General features: G+C 39.1%; 1 pseudogene; it reads right to left on the bottom strand.

Moving 5' to 3' along the window:
- Positions 1-643: 643 nt before the first annotated feature.
- Positions 644-12,434, bottom strand: LOC125263539 (annotated as a pseudogene).
- Positions 12,435-13,424: the final 990 nt, after the last annotated feature.

The raw sequence follows: 13,424 nt of genomic DNA on the forward strand, positions 1-13,424 counted from the left end.
TTAGTCTTTTAGCCATGTTGCAGTCTCATCAACAATATTGCATTGTGTTGTAAAACGTCATCAGCATGAGCTACTGGTAAACAAAACACTATGTAGAATCACACTTCAGCAGTTGTAATTTTATGTGTGCTGAAAATAAAAAGGAAGCAGCAAAAGAAGGGAAAAGAGCTTGAGGTAAGCAGTTTTCAGTTTTAGCACCATGTCGCGTTGATTTCATGTCACATTTTCATTGCTGATATACGACCTACGTCTACTGACCAGCCAAACACGCGATGATCATGCTGAATTTATGACACTGTCAGAAAATGATTGTAGGCTATGTGTTGCAAGACTGGGAAACGGCCGTCTTTGAACCTCTCTCACTATACTACATAGGACCACCGATTCAGAGCCACGATCACAGAAATCACCATGATTGTTTCACGATGGCAATCTTTCGTCTGGGACAGCCACAAATCGTGCGGCATATCCCGGGCTTTAGTCATGGAAATAAAGGTCGTCAGCGAACATATTTCATCAGTTTTTGGTTGACGAAATTAACACTGCAGCACAGTAGTAAAAACTTTTATCTCAGAACCCACAACTTAAATGCAAGCAGTGCCTTTCACGTTATTTAAGGAAATATCCATGATCTCACTTTGAGTTATTTTTGCTTTGGTCTTTATTTTTATTGACAAAGTTATAAATAGAAATACAAACACGGTAAGAAAGAATTCTGTCTCCTTTCAAATGGCTACACTGTTGTCCACATTTTTGGGGTTCAGATAGGTGTAGGGAAGCTCCAAATTCTTGTTCCGCTCCTCGATGAGATCCGACAACTTCCTCAGATCCTTCTGAAACTCTTCAATGAGCTTGCAGAGGACCTCTTCATCATGCAGATTTTCTGGGAAATGTCCCAGAGGGTACTACGGACAGGGTAACAAGATTGTAATCGTAAATATCATGTTTATATCAATGTTTAACATGCCGTGTATGACACAGTGCTTCCCACAGGTTTGAAATATACTTGCGGTGGTAGCCGGGTGAAAAATCCTCCTATTACCCACAGCACAAAAATGGTCTACTACATGTGACAAACAAATAATGTTTTTATCATTATTTATTTTATTTTTTATTTTATTTTAATTACATAGCATACTATTACATTTAATTACATACTAATATTATGCATTATTATGCATTGTAAATTATGCAAAATTACAGCATTTAAATGGTTCTCCTTTTCCTATGTTTTCTTTGCCTTCATATATTATCTCTCTCAGTGAATGGGACACAGATTTTACTAGTAAAATTTATATAATGAATAGTATATGTGTCAAATAATGTTCTTAGTCTTTTCTTCCTGTGGGGGAGACTACAGGAGCCCCTAAAGGGACATGGTGGTACTTGGTGGTGGAAAAAAATTTGGGATGGGAGGAATTATTTTTTTTTTCAATCTTTTGGTTCCCTCGCAAAGATTGCGTTCCCTCGCAAAGATTGCGTTCCCTCGCAAAGATAAAGATTGCGTTCCCTCGCAAAGATTTTTGCGTTCCCACGCAAAGATGTTTTGCGTTCCCTCGCAAAGTTATAATCGTTCCCTTGCTGTGAGCTCAGACAAACACTTCCTCTTTAATGTCCCGCTGGCTGGCAGTAGTGTTTTAGTTAGTAACATACGTTAATAATGCACACAAATAATGCGCGGCTCAGAGTTTGAACTTGTTGGACTCAAAAATGAATGCAGTCAGTGCTTATGTCAAGCAGTTCGGTTGGTAATATATTCACAGATTCGAGCTTCCCGGATTAATAACTCGTGAGCTAAACGTTGTTAAAACACAAATGCAGCTACTTCCAATCATAGTAGCCTAGACAACAAGCTACAACAACCCAATTTTCCTCAAATGTGTTTTATAATAAATTGGTCTCTATGAGCAGGCGGCGGAGATACACGCCTGAAGGGACCGTCTGAAAAGTGCAAAACCCGAAACCCTTTTGCTCATTTTATATTACGAAAAATCTAATAACTTCACTGTAACATACTGTACTGGCACCAAATTCAGTTCATACATCACTGCTCTCCTGCTGGTTATAGGTACTACAACACTTAGTTTGGCAAGTAGCACTTAAAGGCCTAAAGACTTTACACAAATGATGTTGGTACACAGCTTACATACAACAGCTTTTGCATGATAATGGCTTACTGGATTTGATGGCATTACAATTTATTTAATATTTTTACTAATAACAGTTAAGTTATTATTATATTATTTTATTTAATAATTAATAATCATAAACGTTATGCATTTTTTTTTTTTTTTTATCAAACTAAGTGTTGGGTTTGCACTTTTCAGACGGTCCCTTCAGGCGTGTATCTCCGCCGCCTGCTCATAGAGACCAATTTATTATAAAACACATTTGAGGAAAATTGGGTTGTTGTAGCTTGTTGTCTAGGTTACTATGATTGGAAGTAGCTTCATTTGTGTTTTTAACAACGTTTAGCTCACGAGTTACTAATCCGGGAAGCTCGAATCTGTGAATATATTGCCAACTGAACTGCTTGACATAAGCACTGACTGCATTTCTTCATTTTTGAGTCCAACAAGTTCAAACTCTATGAGCCGCGCATTATTTGTGTGCATTATTAACGTATGTTACTAACTGAAACACTACTGTCAGCCAGCGGGACATTAAAGAGGAAGTGTTTGTCCGAGTTCACAGCAAGGGAACGATTATAACTTTGCGAGGGAACGCAAAACATCTTTGCGAGGAACGCAATCTTTGCGAGGGAACGCAAAACATCTTTGCGAGGGAACGCAAAACATCTTTGCGAGGGAACGCAAAAGATTTGAAAAAAAAATTCCTCCCATCCCAAATTTTTTTCCACCACCACGTAAAATTTCCTTCCTTCCCTTTTTTTTTTCTACCACCATGTTCCTTTAGGGGCTCCGTAGACTACAGTAATTTACTATGAATTAAATGGAAATCAAATTAAATACAATTTATTGTGTAACCAAAATACCAATAATGCCCAAAAGTAAAAGAAAAAAACTTAGCGTGTGACTTTTAATTATAAACAAGCTCGAAATACACCGGGACTCTTATTTTGAAATGTCTATTCCTTCAGATTCTTACAACCGTATAAAATGTTTTATATAAAGGCCATGAAGTAGATATTGTAATAATTCATCAACTTCAGTTCATGAGCAATCGCTTGGCATAAATCTGCACTTTTCACTGATTGAGAATCACTTTGAAGCAGTTTTGCACGAGCCTGTAGAACCATAGGCTGTAAAAAAAAAATAGAACACGCAACAGCGCCCCCTTGTGACTTTGCAAAATGCAGCGCACATGGGAATGTCAGCGGGAGTAAACAGTTCTGACGCACACATAACGAGCAGGTACGAAACGACTAGTTAATCGATCACGGATGGTTTCATTATCTTGGGCGGATATAAAAGTATAAGAGATAAATATAATAAAAGCAAAAATGTGTCTCCAGTATACTTGGGCGGCCGTTATTTTTCCTGGGCGGCCCGCCCAAGTAAAGTCTATGTGTGGGAAGCACTGATGACAGCACACTAATATTCTGCAAGAGTCCACTGCAACACTATGCTCACAGTTTGCTAAATGTCCTTTGTAATGTAACGGTAAGGTAATGCAAAGCAGTGTAAGTAAGACATTGACATCCAGAATAATATCATGCCATACACAAGAACATTTGCTCTGATGATGTACAAACTCACTTGGTCTGCAGAATCCTGGGTCAGCAGTCTCAGGACAGCCATTATATTCACTGTCGTGCTCACATCAGGAAGGGTCTCCAGGATCGTGTCCTCAGTGGTCTGGCCTTTCTTCTTGGGAGGGGGCTTTCTGAGGGCACTGGGGAAGTTAGGCATCCAGCCGCCAAAGTCAAACTGGGGGGGAAACGAAGTGGTGAAAAATTATGACATGTAAGCCAAATATTCACAAAGAATAATAAGAACACATAATTAACATCACTTAGGCCATGAAAAGTGGATATGGACAGGTTTTTTTCTTTGTGGAATACCTGCTCCAGGGGGTTGAAGTATCTTGAGGTAATGTAAATAACAGACAAGAGTTAAAAGTCCACAAATCTGTTGAGCTCAACAGCCAATCAACTGAAACCCCTCCCCTTCATGCTCCTGTTTGTTACTCATTCAAGGAGCCAGGATAGCAGAGGGTTTTTTGAGCTCGGACACTGAATGGACAGCTAGAGGAATGTATGGAGCAATACGCTGGATTTGAGAAAAGGCGTATGGGATTAGGATCAGGGACTGCAGCTTTAATGGCTCTGTGTGACTGGAAGTGAATTGACTTGTACTAACTCACCTGTCCATTGTTTAGAGCAGGCATGTTGGGCTGACGCAGTGAAGATCACCATGGTGACAAACTTGATGAGCTCTGTCACAGTCTGAAGAGATGATGGTATTCCTGTGAAGTAGAATGAAAGGCTGTTTCTGTGAGGAACTCAATTTGGGATGTTTATACATGTGTGCGCACACACACTGAAATGGAGAGTTGAGCCATAAACTACAAACTACTTTTGACTGTTGACCTGGTTCAGTTCTAGTCTAATGACAATGTTCAGTTAATTACAGTGGGGTTTACAAAAGAGGTTGTGCCTCAAACATGTCTATGCTATGCAGTGCAAATACTGAGATGATCACAAAAAAGAAAAGGAAACCTTTGTTGGATTAAATGTCCTGATATGGCAACAGTTCCTTTGGAAATGCATACTCATTGGTCTAGCCCATTTCATTTCCTTTAATCTCTGCCTATTGTAGCTTATGCTGAAAGTTGTATTGTGAACACTTCTTGAGTCTATATCTCATCGCTTGTTGTATTCCTCACTTCTAAGGCGCTTTGGAAAAAAAGCATCTGCCAAATTAATAAATGTAAAGGTAAATAACACACCTGAGCCATCTCTTCCCAGGAAGCCATTGGTGAATATCTCACTGATCCATTGCTGCAGCTCTGTGTCCTTCTGCATGTGTGCATCACATTGATAGTAGTGTGACAAGAAAGCCGCAACAAACCTGTAAGCAACACAGTCAGATGTTTCAGGTTTACATATTTATAGCTTACCTTTTTTCTTTTCTTTTTTTTTTTTTTTTGAATTGCTTTGCATTTATTTCTTAAGCTGGAATTTATTCAAAGGGACTTGCAACACAGTACAGCATGTGCTTACTGACTATTAAACTCATGAACCTGTATAACTGACACTGTATTTGTTGAAATATGAATCAGAAAGTGCACCAGGACGTATTAGTTCAGCCCTAAAACCTGGATGTCTTAAGTAACACACATACACATAGTTGGAGAGTAGAAAGCATAAAGCCTATTAAAAAAACACTAGATTAACTCCACCGGTAGTCATACTTGTTGATGATGTTCCACAGTTTCATCCCATCATCTCTGTAGTAGTAGTGGGGTACATTCTCCAGGCCTCTCTCAGAGATGTTATCAGGAAGACAGAGGGCGCTATAGGTCAGGGAGGCGGTAGCACGCTTCAGCAACGTTGCCAATGACTCTCCACCTATTCCTGCATACTAGTTAATGGAGAAAAGACACATGACATAAAGTTAGTTTAAGGGCTATAAACAAAGATCTGGCACCACAAACGGCATTGTGAGGAGAAATTTGCTGGATTCAACAAAAATGTGTATTGGATGATAATTGAAGTTTGAACCTCTAGTGCCTCTTTAACAATGCTATTTGCATACCATGGAAATGACCCCTTCCTTGGATATCAGCCGATTCCGGGCCATGATGTTGATCTGGAGCGTGTATCGGATATGGGGAAAGAGGAGCTAGAGAAGGAAAAGTAAGAGATTTGCATTCACTGCCATTATTATTAAGATAAAAATATATGAATAATGAATTTTAATGTTCTGTGTAGGTAGCCTGACTTCGTCATACTCATATTCTAGGCAGAATGTGAGTCTGATACTGCTCCATTGCACTTGAATTATGGGGCGTGTCTTAACCGAACCAGTAAAAAAACAACAACTCTGCACTCAATTGGATAGACCTACAACCAATCAGAGCAACGCAGTAAGTGACGTATGTTGAACTTGTACTTAAACTTTTGCCGAATCCCGTTGGAAGGACGGCAAACACATCTTTCCCATCGACAAATGCCTTGATTGCGGTTCTTTGTTCGTCTTTTAAAATTAATGCGCTGTCGATTTCTTTTATTACAGACGTGATAGCGGAATCTAAACATCTTATTTCTCCAGCTGCAGTCATCATTGGTGAAAACCAATTCAACCCAAGCGCTCTTTGATGACGTGGGTGGTTACGTAACCGCAGATAGCCTGTCCATCATCGATTAAAGCCCACCCTGGCAATTTGATTGGCTCGGCCTTCTGGGAGCCGAGCATAATTACTCCACAATGGATCGAGTCCAGACCGAACTTCCCGTCCAAAAAATGTTGTGGGCGGGGTTCGGGCTGGCACCCAGGCTACTGTGTAGGCTTTGTTCACAGGCTATAGATGAGTCAGGCCAGCTCTCCAAAAGGCAAATAGTGAAGGGGAGCAACACCTCTAGGGTAAAATAGACAACTGTGACCACAGACTACAACTGCAAAAACTCCCTACCGTCAAAAAGTATACAAGTAACATGAACTTTAATGACATCCCATTCTTAATCCGTAGGGTTTAATATGGAGTTGGCCCACCCTTTGCAGCTATAACAGCTTCAACTCTTCTGGGAAGGCTTTCCACAAGGTTTAGGATTGTGTTTATGGGAATTTTTGACCATTCTTCTAGAAGCACATTTGTGAGGTCAGGCAGTGATGTTGGTGAGAAGGTCTGGCTCACAGTCTCCGCTCTAATTCATCCCAAAGGTGTTCTGTTGGGTTGAGGTCAGGACTCTGTGCAGGACAGTCAAGTTCCACACCAAACTTGCTCCTCCATGTCTTTATGGACCTTGATTTGTGCACTGGAGCGCAGTCATGTTGGAACAGGAAGGGGCCATCCCCAAACTGTTCCCACAAAGTTGGGAGCATGAAATTGTCCAAAATGTATTGGTATGCTAAAGCATTAAGTGTTCCTTTCACTGCAACTAAAGGTTCAAGCCCAACCCCTGAAAACCCCACACCATAATCCCCCTCCACCAAACTTTACACTTGGCACAATGCAGTCAGGCAAGTACCGTTCTCCTGGCAAATGCCAAACCCAGACTCGTCCATCGGATTGCCAGACAGAGAATGATTGGTGATTGGTCACTCCAAAGAACATGTCTCCACTGCTCTAGAGTCCAGTGACGGCGTGCTTTACACCTCTGCATCCGACGCTTTGTATTGCACTTGGTGATGTGAGGCTTGGATGCAGCTGCTCGGCCATGGAAACCCATTCCATGAAGCTCTCTACACACTGTTCTTGAGCTAATCTGAAGGCCACATGAAGTTTGTTCCCAATTGCTTCCACTTGTTTTAATACTAACAGTTGACGTTTGGCAATATAGTGTATATTAATTAACTCATTATCATTCTCTCTCTGTGGATGTGGCATGTCTGGAACATACCCGTTTTGCTAAGAGTTCACAAATCAAACCAACTCATGCGTGACAGATTCAGTACCTTGTAGAGAGGGTGTGGAGGTGGAAGATTGCGCAACGTCGCCACAGTGAACACCTCTGCCAGCAGGTGAGTTCTCAGCAGGTGAAAGTCGACCTCGTGAACGGCAAACTCTGCATTTCGAACGAAGATCTTGGCCAGTTTCCAGTCTGCCTTTGAATCCATTGGGAGGAAGATCGGATTCTCTTTGCTGGGCTTTTGCCTTAACTGTGCAGAATGAATTTGAACATGCATGAAAATTGTACAAACGGTTTCTGAGGGAATCTAGGTTATGATTTTTCTCCCTTTAAGAAAATGACACATGCCATTCTTTTCAATAATTAGATTGTTTACCTCATCTTTCAAGATTTATTCATCTGAATTTAATTTAATTTTTAATAATGGGAAATTACAGTTTTCTTTAAGAGCCAATATTATTTACCAGTTTTCACTGTAAAGCTGCTTTGACACAATCTGCATTGTAAAGACTTGACTTCAAATGCAAGATATTCACCTGTATGGCGATGGGCAGCATCATGCCATGGGGGTTACTGTACAGCAGGACCAGGGGAGCCATGAGGTACTGCTGCCTGCCATTGACTACATTTCCCACCAGCCCGTCCAACATCTTATAGTCAGACAGGAAGATGTTCCCTTTCTGGGTGTGGGAGTAGATCATACCAAATAATGAACAAACACAGAAAATTAGACACAACCAATGCAAACCAGACCCAGTAATTCCAAGTCATGCCAGTAGCAAGTAGTGTACCTTCATCTCCTGCTTCAAGCTGCTCCCTCTTAGGGAGTCTTTGACCATGTCGTCTGTGACGGGGAAATTCTCAGGCAGCTTTGAGCAGCGCTGGATCATCATGGGATTGAGACCATTCAGAAACTGGTAGCCAAAGAACTCATCCTCATCCCAGTGCTCCTGAATGTATTCTGCAAAGCATGCTATTTCAGAACATATGCTGCAGTACAGACAGTACTTTACTTGTAATACAGTCATTTTGAACAGTTCAGTAAAAGATGATTACCAATGGTTTTCCCTCTGTTTTCACAAAGAATTACTTCCAGTTGGCTCATGCTTTCCCACGATCTTCTGCTGTCAGCTAATCCAGTTAGTTTCAGAGCAGCTAACCTACAAACACAGAATACACAGGAACACATTTAAAACATTAATAGTGGAACTAACCTTGATATACAACTTGGGATTTACAGCTTTAGTTGTGAGCATTTTTGTACTTATTAGATATTATATTATTACTGCCTTCAATAAGACAAAGCTATTTTGTGAATGCCATCCACTTACATGCAAAATATACTGAATATAAATGGATCCTGTTTTTAAATCACCACAGTTAATTTTGCACTAAAGCATTCTAAAAATTAAATCTAGCAGTAAATATTCAGCATTTCCACCAGTGCAATCTATAAAAACACACCATATTTAGGCTAACCTACAAACAAAAACAGTCCACTGATACAGTCCATTGTCCGAACAGTAATGTTGAAATGGTTAAGCTTGCTGTCATGGGCCCACTACTGATGAACTCTCTAAATTCATCTCTGGAGTTACCATTACATTGGGTACCCTGCTTTTAGCTGAGTATACATGGCGCATCCTTGAAAAATTATCATGGTTCATTTTGGATAAAGCATACTCTAAAGTAATAGACTGACATGGCCTCTACGTCCCCTATATAAAACGTATGTCTCCTGTGGTGCTGGGGTCCGTGGAACCCAGATGTAACAGAAATTTGTAAACCGTAGGTAAGAAAAGACAAACATGGTAAAAAACAAAACAGTTCATCTAATAAAAGCAGAACCTTATGGCTTCTAGAGTGTGTAACAAAGAGATGAACACTACAGGAGGGTGACTTACTGCTTTCCAGCATTGAAGTTAAACTCGGTTTCCTTTGTGAAAGAGAATCGGACTTCAGATGGCAGAGCAAGGGCAGTGTCGTAATCAATAACTTGGGGCATGCCCTCAGCATACACTCGCCATCTGGGAGTGGAAAATTCAAATGTGTTTCAACAGAAAGAATTTAATTTCACTGAATTTATTTTATTATAGCACAGACACTTGTGCTGGTATGCTGCCCACAAACCTAAATAACTTTTGTTGCTCTTCTAGCTGCCTCGTCCTTTGTCTTTGGGCTATTGGGTTGATGTCCTGGAACACGAGTGAAGCTGGAATGCAAATGCCAACATTAATTCACAATCTGAACTTGTTTGTTTGCAAAACAAATGTAGGCTATATTTTGTATGTATCATTACTTGATCATAGGGTGATGACTTGTCTCAAAAACGTGCATTTATGAGAACACATATGTATAATGACATTGGTATTACAACGTAAACATTTCATGAGTCCTCAAATTTGAAATGGCTTTAAAAACACACTGAACAATGTTTTATTAAAAATGCAGACAGTTTCCTGTGAGGGGTAGGTTTAGGAGTAGTGTAGGGGGAGAGAATGTACAATGTGTACTGTATAAAAAACATTTGATAGCAAAACAAACCTGAGTGAGTGTGTGTGTGTGTGTTTCAAGTACACAGGTAAATGATAATTTTGCCCATGACCTGAATTGGAATTGCCTACCTTTAGCAGGTCTTAAAACGAGCCTCTCGTTGCCGTCAAGCCAGCTGTAGCACGGAAACAAAATCTTGTCACCTTCGGGCGTGTTGACCAAGATCTTATCGCAGAACCACTGGTTGTGAAGAAGACCCATAAACGGCTTGGAGTAGATCTCGACAGATACGAGTTCTCCCAGGGATGCCTTACAGTGTATCTTAAATGCTCGCTCCTGCACAGACATGTTCATTAGGGTTTATTAGGGCCATTATAGGTGAAATACAAATAATAATAATACAGAGTTGGGGGAGCCATGTGGTTCCTTGGCACCATTTTCCAGATTTTTTTCTTGCAAATTTGTGACTTTATAATCACATAATATTCAAGTTGGTTTAATTGGGCGCACTTACCGATCCTTGCCGAAACCCCTGAAGGTGGTTCAGGTTCTGTTCCTCGCTCTCAGCCTCAGTACCACGCAGCTGGATGTAGATGAGGCTAGTGGTGCCCGCCAAGAGCCGCTTTCCTGTGTGCGCTGTCACTGTGTAGATCATCATGGCTCTTCTGCAAAGACATGAAAATCAAATATGAGTGTCACTGTCACAAATATGAGTGTCACGGTCACCTGATGGAGGATCTGGTGAAGCTGTCAGCGATCAAAACATTGATTTTGAAGATATGTTGGAGATCACAAATGGGCTCATATTCACGACCTCAAACATATATATTCTCAAAACTATCATATGCTGAATGTACTGGGAAATGAGCTCTGGTGAGGACAGTGATGATGGTATAAAACATCTGCTCAAAATGAACACTTCCAAGCTCCAAAATGAAACAAAATATGCTTTATTTTATTCTTATGTAATGGTTACTCTAATATTAGGGGAGTTTTATATTATCGCAGCAGGTGGAGATCCATCCGTGTTAGATATAGATCCGGGTCGCTAAAGACCCAAATATGTAAAAATGATTGGCGAAACATTGATGCATTTAAGGGTTAAAAACTCAGTGTTGGACGATAAATGTTAACAAGAACAGTCGGAACTGGGCCATTAATCTGTAAAACAATGGACTCAAATGAAGGGAATTCAGGGACACTTACACGCAACACTTTCCACTTCTCATTGTAAATGACTGCAAGACCTCCTGAAGTACATTTCAACATTTTCAGTTTGTTCAAATGTGAAAGGATCACTACTGGTCAAGTGAATGTAACTATATAGAGTATAGACAAACATGTACACACACTCTTTCCTAACCCTGATTTAACCCTAAATGACAGTGAATAATGAATAGCACAGCAGCACCTAACCCTGGTTGTAACCCTGCATGTGTGAAAACACCATTTGACCAATTCATTAAATTTAATTCATTTAGTTTGCTAGATTTGTAACCAGAATTACAGAGTTTGAATATAAAAATACAGCCAAATACAAATCCAACAAGACTTACTTTAAACTTACAAAGAAGAAACTGTTAGTATGGATATCAACCTTTAATATAATGTTTAATTACAGATTATGATTATTCATGTAATTTTACATAAATTTGTATCTAATTTAAGAAAACAGAAAACAGACTATATGATGCAGTAATTTTCCTGTTTAAAAAAAGAGAATGCAATTTGTCATTAATGATAACACTTAAGTCAAGTTGTTGATTTACAGATACTGTTTGTAATTTTACATGAATTTGTAATTTAAGAAAACAGAAAAAATACTATATAAATAATGCAGTAATTTTCCCATATATAAAAAAGAGAATTCCTGTATTTTGTCATTAATGAAATAATAATCAAAAAATGAATCAAAAGATTAATTTACAGATTTGTAATTTTACAGAGTTTTGAATATAATTTACAATAACAGAAAACTACTGTAAAAAAAAAAAAAGGTCAAGTTATTTTCCATAAAACTAGGATTTTTTAGAGTGTGTGAACTCACCTCGTCTGTCCTCGTCTGTTTGTGACACAAAAGTTTTTGATCCTGAAGGGTTCACAGGCCTTCTTATACTCTGGGGACGGGCTGGGACGATTGTTTTCTGGGGGTCTGATGTGCTTCCTGTGCCCAAACCTGTTTGATGGAGCTGCTTGCTTGGTTTCAAACCTGTTTGATGGTTTCAGTTTCAGTTCAAACCCCACCTTTATCAAACAGGACCGTCCACACTGTTGAGTTTGGAGCTCTGTTGAAGTTGACTGACAAATTATAGTAATTCTCTTTTTTAATACAGGAAAATTACTACATACAAATGTATGTAAAATTACAAAAATAATCTGTGATTAAATATGTAGATCATTATATTAAAGGTTTATGTCCATAATAACAATTTAACATTCTTCTTTGTAATTTGTAAAGAAAATCTTCTTAATTTTATATTTTGGTGTATTTTTACATTTAAAGTCTGTAATTCTGGATCCAAATATAGCAATCTTTTTTCATTACACCAAACAATGCATCGTGTGTTTAAAGAGCTCTCCAGGTTGAGACTTTCAGCCCACACACCAGTGGATCCAAATTGCCATTATATATATATATATATATATATATATATATATATATATATATATATATAATAGAGAGAAGAAAAGCACACATTTTTTTACAAACACAAACTCCCCAGAAAACACCCATAAACCTTCACAAACACACTCATGACACACAGCCAATCTTAATTGGTTACATGTCATCTGATCAGAATGTGCATTTGTTATTTGTGACAGAAACTCTAGACTGAGACATTTGAAACTGGAAAAAGCAGAACATGGAGAATGGGCTGAAAGTGCTAAAATGAATCCCAGCATAATATGTGTTCAAATGTGGAAAACTTTGAATCCTCAGTTTGTCAGAAGCGCACGTCTGTAAGGTGGAAACTCTTTGTTGTGAGGTGACAGTATTAAAGTCCCTGCAAAGCAATATTAATATATGTGTTCAGTATAACAATATAACTTAAGTGACATATTCAATATGTGTTCTGAGTTTGTCACTCCACATTAAAACGTGTTATTAATCACCCAGCAAAATTTGAATGATTAAAAAACGGCAAGTAAATGGGGAGGGAGTCGGTCCGGTGTGACGGTGTTTCCGGTTTCAGTGGGCGGAGCGGACATGAATATTCATGAGTTTCCCGGACAATCACTGGAGCTGAGAAATTTAGTTCAGCTTCTCCTTGTATCTCAGTAGGTTTAATGGATTATTAAATATAGTTTTAGCACAAACTTATGCCTAAACTACAATAGTTTATCATTTTATAACAGTGTATGATGTTTTTGGATGTTTTGTGCCGTCGTCCCTGAC

This window comes from Megalobrama amblycephala, linkage group LG1, assembly GCF_018812025.1.
Source record: "Megalobrama amblycephala isolate DHTTF-2021 linkage group LG1, ASM1881202v1, whole genome shotgun sequence".
NCBI classification, from domain to species: domain Eukaryota; kingdom Metazoa; phylum Chordata; class Actinopteri; order Cypriniformes; family Xenocyprididae; genus Megalobrama; species Megalobrama amblycephala.